The sequence below is a fragment of the Sciurus vulgaris genome, assembly GCF_902686455.1.
Source record: "Sciurus vulgaris genome assembly, chromosome: 6".
Lineage (NCBI taxonomy): Eukaryota > Metazoa > Chordata > Mammalia > Rodentia > Sciuridae > Sciurus > Sciurus vulgaris.
In genome coordinates, this window is record NC_136466.1 from 90,070,611 (window position 1) to 90,090,229 (window position 19,619).

General features: G+C 36.0%; 1 pseudogene across 1 annotated transcript; it reads left to right on the forward strand.

The window, feature by feature from the left end:
• Positions 1-2,160: 2,160 nt before the first annotated feature.
• LOC306664162 (high mobility group protein B3-like) lies at positions 2,161-2,758 on the forward strand (annotated as a pseudogene). The gene has a single exon. The product of its transcript is annotated as a high mobility group protein B3-like (transcript).
• The last annotated feature ends 16,861 nt before the right edge of the window (positions 2,759-19,619 follow it).

The window sequence follows — 19,619 nt, forward strand, 5'->3', positions numbered from 1 at the left end:
ACCTGCAGGATGGAGGGGGATGGAGAAAGAAAAAAAAAAACACAAATAGAAAACAATAAAATTAAAACCTTACATGCTACCATCAAGAACTACCTTAACTATACATCAGCTAAATATACCAATCAAAAGAAGAAATTGTCAGAGCATGTTTTAGTTATATGCTACTCACAAGGAACTTGCTTCAAATTCAGTGATAGAAGTTGTAGAGGAAAGCATGACAAAAGATTATCACAAAAACATTAACAGAAAGTTAGGATTAACTATTCTAATATCTGATAAATTATACATCAGAGCCAGGAAAATTGTTAAAGACAAACAGGAACATGACATCAGAATAAAAGGATCAATCCACCAGGAAGGCATAGTAATCTTAAATGAAATATCTAGCAGCAGAGCCTCAAAAAACACAAAGTAAGAACCAAAAGACTGAAAGGAGAAGTAGTGATACACACAATTTTAGTTAAGGACATCTGTACCCTGCTTCTCACCAACTGATAGGACTACTAGAAAGAGAATTAGCAAGGATATAGTATGTCTGAACAACATAATTGGCAAACAAGTTCTAAACCGATATATGTAGACATTCCACCCAACAGAAGAATACATTCTCTTCAAGTGAACACAGAACATACCCCAAGATAGACTATAAGCCAATCCCAAAAAGCCAAAGGCTGAATGTTCTCCCTGATAAGTGGATGATGATATATAATGGGAGTGGGTGGGGGGTGGGATGAAGGAAGAATGGAGGAACTTTAGATTATGTAGAGGGAAATGAAAGGGGCGGGATATGAAGAATGGTGGAATGAGACAGACATCATTACCCTATGACATGTATGATTACACGAATGGTATGAATCTACATTGTGTACAACCATAGAAACGAAATGATGTACCCTATTTGTGTACAATGAGTCAAAATGCAGTCTGTAAATATAAAAAAAAAAAAAAGACAGTGAAATTGAAGGATTTGAGATCATGTGGAGTATGTTCTCTGAACATAATGGAATCAAACTAGAAATCAAATACAGAAAATAGGAAAAAAAATCTCTAAACATATCAAAATTAAACAACCCCTGGATCAAAGAGGGAGTCTCAAAGGAAACTAAAAATATACTGAAGTGAATGAAAATAAATACAACATATCAAATGAAAATATAATATCAAAATTATGTTGTGCTGAGAGGGAAATGTATAATAATAAATGCTTACATCAAAAACAAGGAAAGATTTCAAAACTGATTTGTTTGTATGTCATTAAACTAGGAAAATAAGATAAAAAGAAATTGCAGACAAGCAGAAGGAAGAAAACAATCATCAGAGTAGAATTAAATTAAATTTAAACCCAGGAAATAATAGAGAAAAATCAATGGGAAAAAAAAAAGCTAATTCTTATAAAAATAATGAAATTGATAAACTTCCACCAAAATTGACAAGAATAATAAAAAATTAAAAAAACACAAGTTATCAATACCATGAATGAAATAAAGTACATCATTACAAATCTTACAATCATTAAAAATAACAATAGAATACTGTGAACTTTATTATCATAAATTTAGCAATTTAGAAGAAATTAATCAGTTTCTTAGAAAGGTGACACAATTCAACCAAGATTAAATAGGTAATGTGAAAAGGTCTATGACAATTTTAAAAATCAAGTGCATAATAAAAAAATTATGAAAAAGAAATCTCCAGGACCACATGGCTAAACTGGAGAATTCTACTGAATACAGTAAGAATTAACTCCAATTTTACACCACTCCTTCCCAAAAATAGAAGAAGGACCACTTTCCAACTCATTTTATCAGGACAATATTACTTCACCACCCAAACCAAACTAAAGCAATAAATAACAACAACAACAACAACAAAACAATGAAAGAAAACACAGAAACAGACCTGTATCTCTCATGAATTTAGACCTCCCCCCAAAAACTCACCTCAATGAAACACTAGCAAATTATTTAAAGAATTATATATCACCATGAAGTTGGGTTTATTCTGGGTGTACTTGTTGGTTCACCATTCTAAAATTCAACAAGTTTGATTACAATTAAGAAAAACTATATGATTGTATCAATTGGCATAGAAAAATTATTTGGAAAAAATCCAACACTCACTCAGAATAAAAATTTTCAGTAGAGACTAGCTTTAGTCAGAATGGCTAAACGTGACCCCAAGAAACCAAAGGGCAAGATGTCTGCTTATGCCTTCTTTGTGCAAACTTGCAGGGAAGAACACAAGAAGAAAAATCCAGAAGTCTCTGTCAATTTTGCAGAATTTTCCAAGAAGTGCTCTGAGAGGTGGAAGACAATGTCTGGGAAGGAGAAATCTAAATTTGATGAAATGGCAAAGGCGGATAAAGTGTGCTATGATCGGGAAATGAAGGATTATGGACCAGCTAAGGGAGACAAGAAGAAAAAGAACCCTAATGCCCCCAAAAGACTACCATCTGGATTCTTCCTGGTCTGTTCGGAATTCCGCCCCAAGATCAAGTCCACAAATCCTGGTATATCCATTGGATATGTGGCCAAAAAAGCTGCGCGAGATGTGGAATAACTTAAGTGACAGCAAAAAGCAGCCATACATCACTAAAGCTGCAAAGCTGACGGAGAAATATGAGAAGGATGTTGCTGACTATAAGTCTAAAGGAAAGTTTGATGGCGCAAAGGGTCCTGCTAAAGTTGCCCGGGAAAAAGTGGAAGAGGAAGATGAAGAAGAGGAGGAGGAAGAAGAGGAGGAGGAGGAGGATGAATAAAAAACTTTATCCGTCTCCTTAAATACCTTAGAGTAGTGGAGCGCCGTGATTGACACATCTCATTTGAGATGTGTCTGTTTCTCTCATTACATGAAGTGGCCCTGGGTGTCCAGAGCACCCTGAAACTGTATCAAAGTTGTACATATTTCCAAACATTTTTAAAATGAAAAGGCACTCTCGTGTTCTCACTCTGTGCACTTTGTTGTTGGTGTGACAAGGCATTTGAAGATGTTTCTGGCATTTTTTAAAAATTTGTAAGATGGTGTTAACTATATGGTTATTGGCTGGAAATCCTCAGTTATTGAATGTACATATCTATAGTCTGTAAAAAGAACAAAACAACCAAGAAAAACTCTTGATGATCCTTGCTGGTGTTGAGGCTGTGGGGGAAGATGCCTTTTGGAGGGGCCATAGCTCAGGGCATGCACTGTGAGGCTGGACCTGTTGACCCTGCAGTGGGCATCCATTTAGCTTCAGGTTGTCTTGTTTTTGTATATAGTGATATGGCATTCTGTTGCCTTTCTTAGTTGTGGAAAAAGGGGGGTCAGCTGGCATGAGAAGTGTTTGAATTTTTTTAAGTTAAGTACAGTAGATTTTAAACTTTGTTTTCAAACAAACTGTAGTACTCTTCATTGTCAGCAAAGCAAAGAGCCACCGCATCAATGAAAGTTCAAGAACCTTCTGTACTTAAATACAATTTCCAATGTTATGCTATTTTTTGTATGTTTAGAATGCTAAAATATTTTTGAAGTTAAATAAACAGTATTACATTAAAAAAACTTTCAGTAAGTTAGAATTGAAAGGAATTGTAGCATGTTGATAAGCAGGGCCTACAAAGATTCTACAGCTAAGAGTAATGGTCATGGATTGACTACTTTCCCTCCCCTTGGATCAACAGCAAGGATGTCCACTGTTATGACTCTTACTCAGCACATTACTACAACCTCTGGCCACCGTGATAAGTTGAGGAAAAGAAATAAAAACTTACAGATTGAAAAGGAATAAATAAAACTTAGTGTGTCGATGACATGGTTGTCTACATAGAAAAATCCCAAGAAATGTACACAATTTTTTAAAAATGCCTTCTAAAAAACTAATAAGCTAGTTCAACATGGCTAGAGCATAACAAGATTAAGATGCAAGTCTCAATCTCATTTTTATATACCAACAATAACAGGTAGAACTAAAATGTGAAGTGCAATGCCATAGCAATTTCTCTAAAAAAGAAAATATTTAAGTATATACTTAATATGTATGTATAGGAGCTGTATCCTGAGAATCAAAAAATGTTTATAAATAAATAAATAAACCTGAATAAACACAGACACCTACCATGTTCCTACACTGGAAGGCTCAACAGAGCAAACATTTCCAATTCTTTCCAAATTGATCTACAGGCTTAATGTAACCTCTAGCAAAATCTCAGCAAGTTTTTTTAACTAACTTATGACATAGCTTATATTCTATGATGTGTTTGGAAAAGCAAGAGCAATATATATATATATATATTACATAGATGTGTGTGCATATATATATGTGTATTTTAAATATATTTATATACATGAAATATATCACATATATCAATGGAATCTAATAGAGAACCCATAAATTGACCCACAGAAATATGCTGGCATAGTTTTTGATGAAAGTACACAATTCATTGGACATCTATAGGCATAAAGAAGAACTTGAAGCTAAATCTCACACTTTATATGAAAGTTAAGAAAAAATGGATCATGGATAGGAATTTAGAATGTAAAATTATTAAACTTTCGGGAAACAAACAACAGAAAATGTGGGAATTTGGGGACAGGCACAAAACTCTTGACAAAAAATATAATCTATCAAAAGAAAAATGAATACACTGGACCTCATAAAAATGAAAACTATTGCTACATGAAAGCCCATGTTAAAAAGATGAAAAGACAAGTTACAAAATGAGAAAAGTATTTGCAAACCACATATTCAATAAACAACTAGTACCAAGATTATCTAAAGAATTGTCAAAAGTTAACAGAACAGAATCTATCAGTTCAATAAGAAAATGGGCAAATGGTCAGTGTGGAGGTACACACCTGAAATCCCAGCTACTTGAAAGGCTGAGGCAGAAGGATGGAGGTCAGCCTGGGCAACTTAGTGAGAGCCCATCTCAGGGGGGGAAAAAAGGCCAGGGAGACAGAATGTGTGTGGGTCCTGGGTTCAATCCCCAAACCATAATAAACAACAAACAAACAAACAAACAAAAACAAACAATGAAAATCACAAAGAAAAAAAGAAAAGAAAATGGGAAAATGTATGAAGGTTTGATAACAAATTTGTATAAATACAATGGAATACTATTTGGCAATCAAGAGAATAAAATACTCAAGTATAAATCATGAAAGTCCTCAAAAACATCGTGATGATTAACAGAGGCCAGAAACAAATAGTACAGACAGCATGATTCCATTTATATGATGCTCTAGAATAGGCAAGCATTTTTTGCCATAATGGAAATCAGAAGTTGCTTGAGGAATTTGTGGGTGGGATTGTTTGAGAGAGGTGTAAGGGAACTTTCTAAGTTTATTTAAATATTGTCTATCTTATTGGGGTAGGTTATGTGGGTATATTTATTTGTCAACTTGTGCCAAACTCTACGTTTATGATTTGTGCACTTCATTTTGTATAAATATACCTCAATAAAAAGCACTTAAAAGCAAAACACCAAACAAGAAAAAATTAATTTTCAAGGTAACTGAAGAGACCTTAAAGTTCAATTTCTTGTCCTTCTGAGGACTCCCATACAGACATGGTAGAAAACCATCTGGTTCTTACCCGGTTGAGTCATTCCACACAGGGCACAATCCAAGGGCAAAACCATAAAAGGTAAGAAAGAAAACCACTTTATGAGACAGACTCAGCACCACAGCAGTTACCTGCATCATGGGTCGCTCCCCATTGTCCTTCAGCTTTACAGCGTCTGTCCTTCTCTCCAATTAATCATCAAGCAACCTGTTCCTGTCAACACTCAACTCCCTGCCTGGTTTATTTCTATTGTGCCCTGAACATATTTGTTATTCATTTAGCCTTCCTTCCTTTTGTTTTACCAAGTCCCACCAGGCTGTGCAGGGTGCCATGAGCCATACCCGCTAGGACTGCAGACACTGTAGGCAGAGTTGCCTTCAGTTCTGACAGGCTCACAGCTGTTCTGCTTTTCTGGTATGCCTGAGGAAAGAGAAAGACCATCCAAGTTGCAGAAACCGGCAGGAAACAAGCTTTATTTTTAGCCAAGGGACCCATAAAAGCCTTGTTTTGATACTTAAGTCAGAAATAATTGGAGGAGGTAGGAGAAAGAAGGGAAAACCAGGAGATTCCAAGCACAACACGACAGTATTATTGAATAGTTTTCCTTAAAATCCCTCTCCAGGATTGCAGCTTCAAAGGATATTAAACCAGCCAGACCTATAGTTTTTGTATAAACTTACTGTGTATCTGTCTTTTGGGCAAATTAATTAATGAGGTTCTCTGAGCTTCAGTTCCTACATCTGTCCATCTAGAAAGCAGCAGGTACCTAAAAGGATTGGCACTGAATTTAAAAAATGTTGAGTATTTGTAAATCATTTATCATTGCTGGCACATGCTATGTGTCCATTCATGCATTCATTCATTCCATTCATAATTCATTTATTAACAAATTCAATATTAATATACCAACGTATATTGAATACATAGTATATGTTAAGCACTGTTTTAAGATGCATCAGTAAACAAAACAAAGTTTCCACTGTTGTGTAATTTGCATTCTATTTGGGAAGTCAGGAAACAAACAAGTAAGTGAATAAGTATGTAATATCATGACAAGACTAAGACCTATGATAGAAAGTAAGGCAGTGTAGGGTGGATATAGAAAATGACATAGGTGCTACTTTTTATCAAAATCCCCTTCCAGGAAGATTACAGTTAAATAGAGACCTGACTGATGTGAGAGAGCAATCCAATGGAAATTGGGACTCTTACCCTTTATTCTCCCTAGAGTGATTATTGAAACAGAAAACTTACCAAGCCTACTGGCCCCATTCAGGTAGCTATGACCACACTTAGGTGAAAGGACTTAGATAAAAATATATGTGTATTTACTAAGAGTTGCATGAAACAGGCATTCTTCCCTCATGTACATATATGACTGCATGACCAATGTGCTCCTGCAATATGTATAATTGAAAAAATGAGAGATTATGTATGATCTATCAAAATGTATAAATGTATTATTCATGTATAACTAATTAGAACAAATAAAATTTAAAAATTAAAAACATGTTTCTTTATCAGTTATTTCTCCCATAGTTCCCATCAATAATTATATGATATATTTTCAGAATGAATAGTATTGCTATACCAAATTTTTTTAACAGATATTCAGAGTATGTTTGTGTGAAGAAGTGAAGAGCAGTTCCTACCCTTTTTCTGGTTCAAATGGAAACATATTAATGAGCAGAGAGTTAAGCCTCCAGCAGTGATTTTTTTTCATTTAGTTTTTTTAAAGCTGATATATTAAAAAATAAAAAGTATGTATTAAAAGTATACCATGTCACATTTAAAAAATTATTTGTTCTAATTTGTTGTATATGACAGTGGACTGCATTTATACATTTTGATAGATCATACATAAATGGAATTTTTCTGATAATGATAATAAATGATAATAATATTTATAATAATAATAATTAATGATAATAAATGATAATTTTTCTGATTATACATATTTTAGGATCACATCAGTCATCACATTTTGATACATGTATACACTGCAACATGTTTAAATTAGGTTAAATATAGTTATCTCCTCAAATGGTTCTCATTTCTTCTAGCTTTTTGAAATGTACAGAATATTATTGTCACCTATAGTCATTGTTCTGTGTAATAGCAAACCAGAACTACTTGCTCCTATTGAACTATAAATTTAGCATCAAATAAGTAGATGTGATGGACTGACAGATCTGACTCCATGAGAATGTTATAGGCCAGACTCTAAGGGAAATGACTAAACAGACTCCATTTTGCTCTGAGACTCCATTTTATGTAGGAAATAAGCTTCTCCCATGGGAACACCTGCCTCTGTGCCCATCATCAGTTACTTGGTGTGACATGTTTAATAATATACAATGGCAACTCCTATGTAGTAAAGAATTGCTCTCTTTTGATTCCTATTGCTCCTAACAATGTAACATGTGAACAGTGATTGTGTGGATGTTAGTAACCATTCTTTAGTTTGTACCTAGGTAAGGGTCATTTTGACCCACTTCCCCCTCTGTCAATGATCTCATGATGTTAACGTGTAATTTTGAATCATAGCAACAGACACTTATGATTAATGTAATTTGTGGTATAAGAACCCCTACAACCCTGTGGTCAGGGCTGTTCTCCCAATAGCCATTTTTTGGGGGCATTGTGTGAGACAGTCAGCCAGCCGGCTTAATAAAGACTCTCAAATTTGGACTTCTCAGTGGTGATCGGTCTGTTCTTAAGTTGTGCCCCATAACAGTGGGCTCCTGTTTCATAAGACTCTTGCACCCCCTCTTCATTGCCTATCTCTTCTTCCCAAGTGAAGAATCCTCCAAAGCATGGAGCCAGAATTACATTCAGATTTGAATACTTCAGACACATCTCTTAGTTTGGACACATTACAAAGGATACTTTTGAATCATTGAACCATATCCCAGTGGCAAACATTCAATATCAGAGGTCAAGAAAGCTTTGACAGTTCACCAGAATGAAGTCCTTCTGCTTACATCTTGCTCTTTTGTACACACACAAACACAAACACATACACACACACACACACACACACACACACACACACACACACACACACCTGATTTTGCCCAGCCAGATGCCATCATGCTGCTGAAAGGTCTCAAATTAATAACACTATTCAAATTTATGGGGGATCATCAGACACTCCTAATAAAAATTAATTTAACACTGATTTTTTTGTTTGTTTGTTTTGTTTTGTGACAGTTTTAGTCTAAGGGTCCACCTGGTTCACTCCTCTGCTTAACCAGGAAATTATACCTTTTGTTTGTAGTTCAAATAAACTTGGGTCACCTTGTGTTCAGTTGCAGCATTATATTGTATTCAAAAGAAATCCCATTCAAGATTTTTCTCTAAGTAGTGAACACAAATTCAAAATTTTCCTGAAAAACTGGATGTGGTTGTGCTCCTGTAGTTCCTTACTAGGGAGGCTAAGGTAGGAGAATCACTTGAACCCAGGTTTCAAGACCAGTCTGGGTAACACAGTGAGATCCCATCTCAAAAAATAAAAACAAAACACAAACAAAAAATAAAACAAGACTAATTAATTAAACTAAGTAAATCTTTATTGACATTGCTTGAATAAATACTGAAAGGGAAGAAACTTATTTTAAGTACACTATACATGTTCTAAGGCTCCTCTTTATCTTCCTTATATTTTCATTGTGTTAATTACGGAGAGGGTTCTGTTACAGTTTGAATTTTAAATGTTCCTCAAAGGCTTATTATGCAAGTTTGTTCACCGGAGTGATGCTATTGGAAGGTGGTAGAAGTTTTAGTGGTGAGGCCTCATAAGAGGTTTTCAGCTCACCAGGGGTATACTCTTGAAGGGAATAGTGGCCCCTTCCTCTTCTTCTCTTTTCCTTCCCTACCATGAAGTAAATAGTTTGCTCTGCTGTACTCTCCCCACCATGATGCACTGCCTCCCCACAGACCTCGTAGCAAAGAGGTCAACTAATCATGGACTGAAACCTCTAAAACCATGAGCCAAATGACCTTTTTCTTTTTATAAGTTGATTATCTTAGGTATCTGTTATAGTAATGGAGAGCTGACTAACATAAGCTCCTCTCAAATATCCTTTTTCTTTTCCCTTTTGTTATAGCTTGGACCTGGAATGTCCCACAAAAGGTCATGTGATAAAAACAAGGTCACCAGTGCCGCCAGGTTCAGAGGAGTTTTGAGAAAATAATTGGATTGTGAGAGCTCTGAAGTTGGCAGTGAATTAATTCGTTGATAGCTGAAGGGAATAATAGGAGGTGGGACTTAGTTACATGAAGTTTGGCTGTGCTCTGGAAGAGTTCATCTGGTCACTTGCCTCTCTCTTCTCAGCTGCCATGAGCTGAGCAGCTTTCCACTGCCAAGATCTTCAGCCATGATTTTCTGATTCCCCTCAGGCCCAGGGCAATGAAGTTTCTGACCATGGACTGAAACTCTGAAGCCAGGGATGCCAAATAAACTTCTCCTCCGCTAACTTGTTCTTAGCAGGTATTTTGGTCACAGTGGTACAAATCTGACTAACACATACCCCTTTCCCATCTCTAACTTTGTGGGCTTTCCTCCATCACTTCCTGCTACTCCTTAATTTCACCTTTATAATTATCTTTCTTGGAATTTCAAGATCCTCCTGATTTAAATTAATCTATCCCGTCCCCATTCTTCAAATTTAGTCACTCTTCTCCTTACCTTGATCTCTATAACAGGAATCTAGGCTAGAGTTCCATGATCAGTGAATGTTTCCTTCTTCACCTGTTGTAGTGTAAGAGATTGGCAGTACAAACACGCTATTATTTTTCTTTCCTTTTTTTTTCTTTGAACTTCTTTTTGCCCATCTGTGGAGAACCAAGGTATACAGTGGCAAACAAGATGTAAGTCCTCTTCAAAAGCATATTAAGGATTATATAATAGTCTTGGAGGCAGACAGATAAGTTCATAAACTTGTGGTTTTCAACCACTGTGCTGTGACAATTTCATAAGCAAGCTTACTGATTTTAGACCAGGAATTTTTTTTGTTATATCTGAGGATACAACCTGTCACTGTGATATTAGTCAGATAGAATTAGACTGAGAAGGTCTTAGACTGAGAAATGTGATTGAGAGCCAGGTGCCACCTGCTCTATACAAAGGAAACAGGTGAGACATAATATTGAGCTGGAGCCAAGTTGGATGTCTGGTTTACTGACTCATAGGAGAATTTGCTCTGTGCACATAGAAGAGGGTAGGCAGGCAAAAAAGTAGCTCCACCCAAACAGTAAAAGAGTGCTGAGGGATAGCCGAATGAAGAATGAAATAACCATGGGTGCTTTTATAGGCACCATGAGCTATTATACTGGATCAGTAGTTGCGTTGTCACTATGGATGACTTGTTTAGTGCTGTTTTGAGACCTTTAGCCCCTTCAAGTGAGACCTTGCTAAACTCTGGTACTTCTAAGTTAGCAATAAAAAGTTGAGAATGACAAAGAAGGAAATTAAAGACTGATGTGGAAATTGACAAGACATAATAATAGGTCAGGGAAGGAGGACCTGTAAAAGAATCTGGAATGGGATGAAGAATGCCATGGGCAACAGATGCAAAGGATTAGGGCTTATAGGAGCAGCAGATGGGACTGGTCTCTGGGTCTCAGAAACAATGCTTTCAGTGGTTTCCAGAAGACTGTCATGTACACATACATATACACGTACACACATAAACAATTTCTAGGCTGGGGTGCAACTCAGTGTTAGAGAGCTTACCTATCAAGCGAGAGGCCCTGGGCTCTAAATCACCTTTGTAGCAGGAAACAGATGTAAGAGTTGGGAGGTCTCTGTTGCTGTTTATTCAAGAGCTGAAACATTGGGAGTGTTTTTGAATGTCTATTTCGGCAGGGAGTATTTCATAAAGTGAAGTTTGTTTCTGTTGATTTGGCACCTAGAAACCTTCAGGGAGTTTCTTCCACTCATTATCCTAAAATGTGTAACAGCAGCAGCTGAGGAGGTGGCAGCCATGGGCTTCTGTTCAGAAAGCAGCAGTGTCCGGAGGAGATCTGATCTGAACAGAGGGTAGCTGCTGCTCTGCAACAGCCCACTCTTCTATTTTTGGTTCTGACACAACAGCAAAGACCATTTCTATGCTGATTTCTCACACTTATGTTATTCCTTTTCCCTAAACTTCCATTACTTCTTTTACTCGTTTTCTCTGATGATTTAATATACAGGCATAGATTTAGTTATTAGAGCTGGTTGTGGAAGCTGTCTTCTGCTATTCCTTTACATACTCCTTTATCCAACAAGCCAAAGAAAGTAAACATTCCCATAAAGTAGAATAAATATGCACAGAAAAAGGGGACACTTTTTTCTCTTGGTAACTGGGAGCAAAACAATGACAAAATATTCCTAAACTCCTTCAGTATTAAAGATAAAACCAACTACCTTAACTTATGTCTCTTAATAGTAACAAGCAGATGAAAGAACACCTATGTTCTTTCCATGATGCATGATGCCTTGTGAGATGCTGAAGGAAGGGTAAAGCCATCTACCAACTTTCTGGTGTGGATTAAGACTTAACTTGGCATCAGATATATGCTTGCCCTAACACAAGGCTCTCCCTCAGTACCCATAAAAGATGTTTTCAACCTTTGTCCAGTCGAAAAGTACTCTTTATTTCAAAAGAAATTTTAATCCATATTTCCTGAAGTCTAAACCAAAAGAGCAAATAAAAGTAAAACTGCTCTGATTAGGGAAAATGACAGTCACGGCCTCCTCTATAGTTTTATTCTCCTCCCTGGGACTCTGAAAGTCTAACAAAGCAGTTTGATAGAAGGCCTAAATCCTTAGGTCATTCTAAGATGTCTTCATTGTCTGGTTCTGAACTACCCTGCTGATACTACCTCCTTTCTACCTTCAGGACACTACAAACTAAAGGTCCACATGAAAACTTATGGTTCTTTGTATCTCCCCTGGCCTAATGTCCCCACTGGTGTTTATTGAATTAATGCATTATTGCCTGACTGACTGTAAACGAACTATGAGACTGTGTGCATAAAAGAGAAGAATGTGATGTTAAGCCTGTTCTGAAGGGGTGAACAATTCAAACGACAGAGAAAACAACAGGTTAAAAAAATGTTAAGTAGTCAACTGGGTAGAAGGTTCTGTTTATAAAAGCAACAGTTATTCAGAGCACACCATGAAGCAAATGGCCTTTGCCTATTCTCCAAGGATGAGCTAGGATTGATTGGGTATGTTGCAAGAAGGGTTTTCCTTTTCCTGGCAAGACAGGGAGATAGAAATTAGTAATGCCTTTTTGTGGCCTGGGAAGAGACAGTCTGGCAGGAATGAAGGACTAGCATTCAGAGAAACAAGAATACAATGGATGGATATGCTGGGACAAAACTGTGGAGGGCATTACAAATCAGGTAGGAGAGTTATGTGTAACTTGATTCATAATGGGTAACCATTATCTACTCCTAACCATGAGAGTGACGTAGTGAATGTGCTCAATTAAGATCATGAAGAGAAGAAAAACATGATTTCAGTCAGAGACTAAGAACATTAGTCTGGCAGTGTTATGCTGACGAAAGAGTGTTGCTAGAAGGCTGCTTTAATAATGAATGAACTCTCTTCTTTCCTGCTAATAAGGAGATGCAGAAGCCTACACTCAAATGCAAAAACTCCCACATAAATTGCAGCAAATGCTGATACCGGCCCTCATGATCCTTCTTGTACAGATGAAAGCAACCCAAGTTGGGCTTAAAACAAGTTCACATGTTTGCAAATGAGTATGTTTTAAAAGAAAAAACAACTGAAACAAAGCATTTTCAGTGTTGTACAAACCCAATGACAGTGTCTTGATTAGCTCTATTTTCAAACTTGTATATATTTGTGTATTCAAACTTGTGGTAATTTTTTATTTTATTAACTTTAATTTTTAAAACTTGTATCCCAAAGTGCTAGTTTCTGAACATTTCTTGGCAGCAGCAGGGGTTATGCCAGGTGCAGATCACATGCATTTATAAGTTGCAAACCCATTCCACCTTTCCTTTAACTTTAGACTCCATGACTTGAGAATAATCTTTCTCTGTTACACTCCACAGTTCCATGCACAGTGCTCTGAATATAATGACCATTGACCAATGACCATTAAGTGCATATTGTATGTCATGGAGGTCTCATGACCTACTTTCTGTGGGTCTCCTCTGTCTTGGCTAAGATTTCGAGCTTTCTTGCTTAACACCCTCTGGTTTATCCCTTTTGATGAAGAGGCAGAAGCTTCTGGCTGTTTTCCCATCATTGGTGATGGATTAGCATCACCCTATCATGTCTTTTTAGTAATTTTTCCCTTCCTGTTTTGCTTTTGGGGCTCATCTGCTTCATTGCCATTTTAATTTGGAAAAGAAGGGATGACATTAAAGGAACAATGGAATCAACAAGTCTAATATATGATTCGAATTCCTAAAGTGATTTCTCCAAGGCAGAATTTGCACATAGAAATTCACATTCATTAAGCTAAAGACAGAGCGTGTCAAGCCAGCTGCAGGTTTAATAGAGAGGTCAGAACCTTTTCTCTCTGTCATTCCTACTGAAGACATCATTAGAGCTACAGTAAAATAAGAGAATGTCACAGAATGTCAGCCCAGTCATAGTGCAACTGTTCTTTTTTCATTAGTGACTCAGCTGGTTGCTATGGCAACCTCACTCTAGTATCAGGGATACTAGAGCTGATGCTTCTCTGCCTCTATTTTCAGTTAGGATAAATTGTGCTCCCACCTCATGGGCTCCTGCCATGATATTTATATCTGGGTCATGATAATAAAGCCAGCTGGAAATATGTCTGCTGAAATTCTATCCAGGCAGAGAGGCTTCCCATTAAAAGGGAGAGTGAATATAGGATTTCTAGATTGATTTGAGCACCAATTACTTTGTGGGAGGGCAGGTATTCCCTTCTGCCCTGTCCATCTCATGGGGAGATTGCAGTTTTCTCATGGACTTGTTCTGCACACACTCTAGCCTGACTGGTTGGTTCAGAAAAATTAGGCAACCTATTTTCAGTGTCTCATACCCAACTTACCCATAGTCCACCTACTTAAATACTTCCTTGGAGTGAGCTCCATACCACTTCATTTATTCTCTCATTCATTTAGTTGCAAAGTGATTATAGTCAGTCAAGCATCATGTTAAACAGCACATTTAGCTGCTGGTTTGTACTCTCACCATTTACCATCTAACTTGTGGAAGGATCAAATTTATACAGGCCTTCTTTGAAGGAAAGAAGAAGGGAGTGTAAATAAATAATTATAAATCATGTGGTGTGTGCTTTACTTAATTTTATTTTTAATTAAAAGATAATTACATATATTTATGGGGTACAATGTGATGTTTTGATGTATGTGACAATGTAGGACAATCAAATTAGCTAATGAGTGTATCTATCTCCTTAAATAGTTAACCATTTCATTGTGGTAACATTTAAAATCCTTTCTGTATGATGAATGTTTTAATAGTTAAGAGGAAGGAGGGGAGTTAGTTGGGTTGTTTGGTAGATATTTCTCAAAATAGGTGACATTTAGATTAGAGTGTTAATGGATGTGTTCTTACTTGAATTCCCCAATGATTCAGAGCTGGTGTTAGCTCAAAGGACTTTTGTTGTAGTGTTATCTGGTTGAAAGTCTGTTTGCTTTTTAAATGTGTATTAATCTTCTAATTGAAAACATTTTTCTAGCTATCAGGATGGGCTTATGCTTAAAAAAGGAAAAATCTGGAAAACAAAATAAGATGCCTGGTCTGGAAAATTGTTTCTGAAAACATACCTAAGTAAAAAAATCAATTGGAAGATTTTGTTGTCTGTTAACCTTTTCCCTGGAACTGATATGTTGTGAGAGGCATCTATTGTGTTTCCAAAGCAAGCAAACAGAAAGATACTGAAGAAAAGTGCTCCATGAACCTTACAGTTGGTAGGGAGTCGGAGCATCCCTCCCTGCACCTATTTCCTATAAAACAATGGTATTTGGTGACCCTGGAGGATTAAGAAAAATTGTTCTCTTTCCTGAATATCAACCATTGTTCAGAAGTAGAGGTAAAAACTTAATGAGATGATTGTATAGATAACAGTGCTCTCTATGAAATGTGTCATAGCTCAGAAATTCAAGCAGCACTTTCTAAGATGACTGTTCTCTACAGACTTCTGACAACAGTCTTGCTGACATGATCAGCAAAACACAAGAAACAGATGTGTCACTCTTATCTCCAGATCAGATGGGACACTGATGTCTGCATAGGCTCAAGTGACCTTACCAATGTCCTCTGCCAAGAACTTTGAATGAAGATAGCATAATTGGTCAGGAGAGGCTCCTTGCAAATCTGTTCTCCTCAAAATCCAATTAACAGTGGAATTCAGCAACTGCAACAGAGAACTGATGTTTTGATAGAATTAAATCCCTAAAAATTCTTTTATAAAGCATACTTACATTTTTGTATAGGTAGTCCATGTAATGTGGTACAAAATTCAAAATACATCTTAAGGTAGACATAATGACAAGTACATTTCACTCCAAGTCAATAATTTATGTCCTTGGGAAAAAAAACATCATTCCAAGTTTCTTGTGTCTCCTTCCAGGAAATCTCAAGCTTATGAGTACACTTATGATAATGTTGGAATACTAGGCACACTTTTAAGCACTTCAGTTTTTTTTTCACTTAAAATATTTTTGGACATGTGGAAGGAGGAAAATATCTTTCCTTCTACACAGTTGGGGTTCACCACTGCCCTATGAAAAAAGATAAATTAACAAGGAAAAATTAGAAATGGGTTTAATATAATCTTCATGTAACATGGGAGTCTTCATAAAGATATCAGGATCCAAGTATTGGTAATCAACTGGGGTCAACTTAGCAAAACCTTGTTAAGATTTTCCTGGGGGTCTTTATGTCTTCTGAGATAAGAAAACTTCTGTCCTTTACCTATAGGCAGGGTACTTCCTACATGTGGCTCTTCTGACTTGCTTCAGGGTAGTATGGGAGAAGGTCAGAGTGACCTTCCTGGTTTTGGGAATATTTCAAATTTCCTCAACTTAAAATATTTAGGGTATTGACTTCAAAACCCCATCAGACATTATTCTGCATTCCAAATGAGCTGCCTCATTTTAAAAAATGACAAATGAACCTCATAGTCTTTCATTGAATTTAACCAATTCCATTTTTTTGGCAATTGAGAGCAGTTTCAACCTTTTGTAACACAAACAATAGTACAAAAGGATCATTAGACATATGTCATTGCACATCTATGCAAGTACATTTATAGTAAAATTTGTAGAAGTGTAGGTTCTGAGAGTATGTGTATATGTAAATTTGATAACTTTGCAAAATTGCTTATGATTAAGGTTGTATCATTCTTTACTCCCACACAATATATGTGACATTTCTTGTTTCCCTACATCCTTATTATCACAATTTGTTATCCAATTTTTTCTTAGTGCTCAGTTTGAAAGGCCGTGATACATATTACATTGTAATTTTAATTTGTATTTTACTTATTATGAGAGATTGAGCACTTACCATACATTGAAGAGGAACATTCATTGTTTTATGCAGTGAAACATTTTGTTAATGTGATTTTGATAATTGAATAATTTATTGCTCTCTTATTCATTTATCTGTGGTATGAGTTGCAAATATTTTTTCCATTTGCCATTTATTTTTTGAGTTTTCATACTTTTACCTTGTGGCCTTTTTTTTAGTGTAGGAAATTTTTCATCTATAGGTTATAAATTTTCTATTATAATTCAAAAGATGTTTCCACTCTGATATTTAGTATGTGCACACACACGTATCCTCCTTTTGTATTTTTGTATTTTAAGATTTTCCCATTTATTTATTTTGATCCACCTAGAATCTTATTTTAAGAAGTAAAGTAAATGTCTAGCTTAATTTATTTTTTGCAACTCTCTTTTTCAATTTTTTTCAAAACCAGTTTTAGAATAATCCATTTTCCCCCACTTATTTTAAATGACTGATTTATTATATGCCAAATACCAGAATGTGCTTGGATCCATATTGGTGGTGTGCTCTATTCCATGTGTGTGTTCATGTGCTAGCATCATAGAATTTTACCATCTATATTTGTACCAGTAAATTAAGACCAATTGACTTATAGCTCTAATCTACCCTTTGTTGTCCTGTTAGCAATATTGGAGCTGGCTCTGGTAAGCTAATAAGTTCTTCCTTTCCAGAAGAGTGTGCTAGAAAGGTCATCTTCAATAAATGAGGAGGAAGGGGCTGTAATTTTCTTGCAGTAGTTGGTAGCATGTAGGTCACTCATGATGCTCACTTTCAAACTTGCTGTGTCTTGCTTGTGGCGCCTTGCTGGCCAGCTCAGCTTGCCAATATTGCAGCAGAGCTCCTGCTCATCTGCCCGACTCCTTACCTGCCTACCCTGCTCTCCATGAACCAACTCTGGTCTGAAAAAAACTCAGGGCCACTGCAGAGATACACTAAAATTTGAATTTTTTGGTTAAATTTAATTTAGATTTAACTAATTACACTATTTAATTTTTATAGTTATTTAAAGATGTTTCTGAAATTCAAATTGAACTAAGGATATTTATTTGTTTTGCTTAAATCTGGCAGCCCTACCCAGAAGATACTCCCTTTACTGAAGCACAGAGAAATAAATTTTAGGAGTAACTGCATCCTTGAAAACTCTATGCTCCCATTTGTAGATGACATAAGGCCATAGGGGATTCTGCCATTGAAATGAGTGCCCTAATTTCAGTGAGAATAATGAGAACCCAGAATTGCAGTGTCCAATGTCAGTTCTTGACCAAAGACAAAGAAGGTACATAGACAACAAAGGACTGCAGGAAAGTACTGGTGACTGAAATGATTTGTTCTGCAGAAACCCTGGTGACAACTAATTGATCATGGTATCTCTAGGAACAATACAGATGGCCCATCTACTAGCATATTGGTTGATATGTACATAACATAGAAAACCTCAATCTATGGTTGTCAAAATATTGATATTAATTACCACGGTAGAGAATCATATCCTTCTTTCAGTTTTCAGAACTAATGTCAATTTGCAGACACTAGATCTCTTAACTGAAGGGGAATCTGTATTTCATTGCCTCATTGAGGATTGGAAGTACATAATATAAATATTTTTCCAAGTCTTTTCCAGAGAACTTATTTAATCATGTACTGGAGAAAAAGAAATACTCATATCTTTGGGGCATTACTAGATGTTCACTCTGCCTTGTCTAATTTCTGGAGAATTGAAATGCCATTGTGGTCCATCAGTCAAAGTAGGGGGCTTATGGTTGCAGTTCGTAGTTGGAATCCTTTTAAGACTTGCTGATTTTCTCAACCACTTGAGATATTACTCAGTTTTGAGCACCATGAGTCAGTATTGCTACATTTTAAAAAGGGTGATATTTTGACATTTCAGGTGATCATCTTCATAGATATTTTTATGAGAAAATACAAATAAGATAGAACAGAATCTGAATTTGATTTAACTGCAAATGCTAGTTGTTGATCTGACAAAATCATTAAACTTCTATTGTTTATTTCATACAATATTCAGAAGATGTGCTGTTACAATATTGACCAAGTATAAAGAGCTTCCCTTTATGTGACATGATAGCAGCAGAACCATTAAAAACAGTACTTTTATGAGTCATTTGATATTGATGTTTGATCCTCACTTCCTGAGATTTTTTTTTTTTTACAAAACACAATGCAATAACCTGGTATTTCTATAACTAAGGTTATGATACAGAGATAGTATTCCAAAAGTCATTCCACTTATGGCCAGAAGACTATGTAGTTGAGGGAATTATGGGAAGTCTTATGAATGATGGACAATACAGTATTTCAATGTTATATTTTTTGTTCCTTTTGAATTTAAGAGACCAAGGTTATAAAAAAAAATTAAGGTTTAAGTTAGTCCATAACTATTTGATAGCAACTTAATATCTCTTAATTTTCCCACTGATTTTGACTATATTATCAATTCAGAAATTCAAGTAATTCTATAAAATTTCATAAGCTTGTCCAACACTTTTTAAGGCAATTCGTTATTTACTTTACTATTCCAGTGCT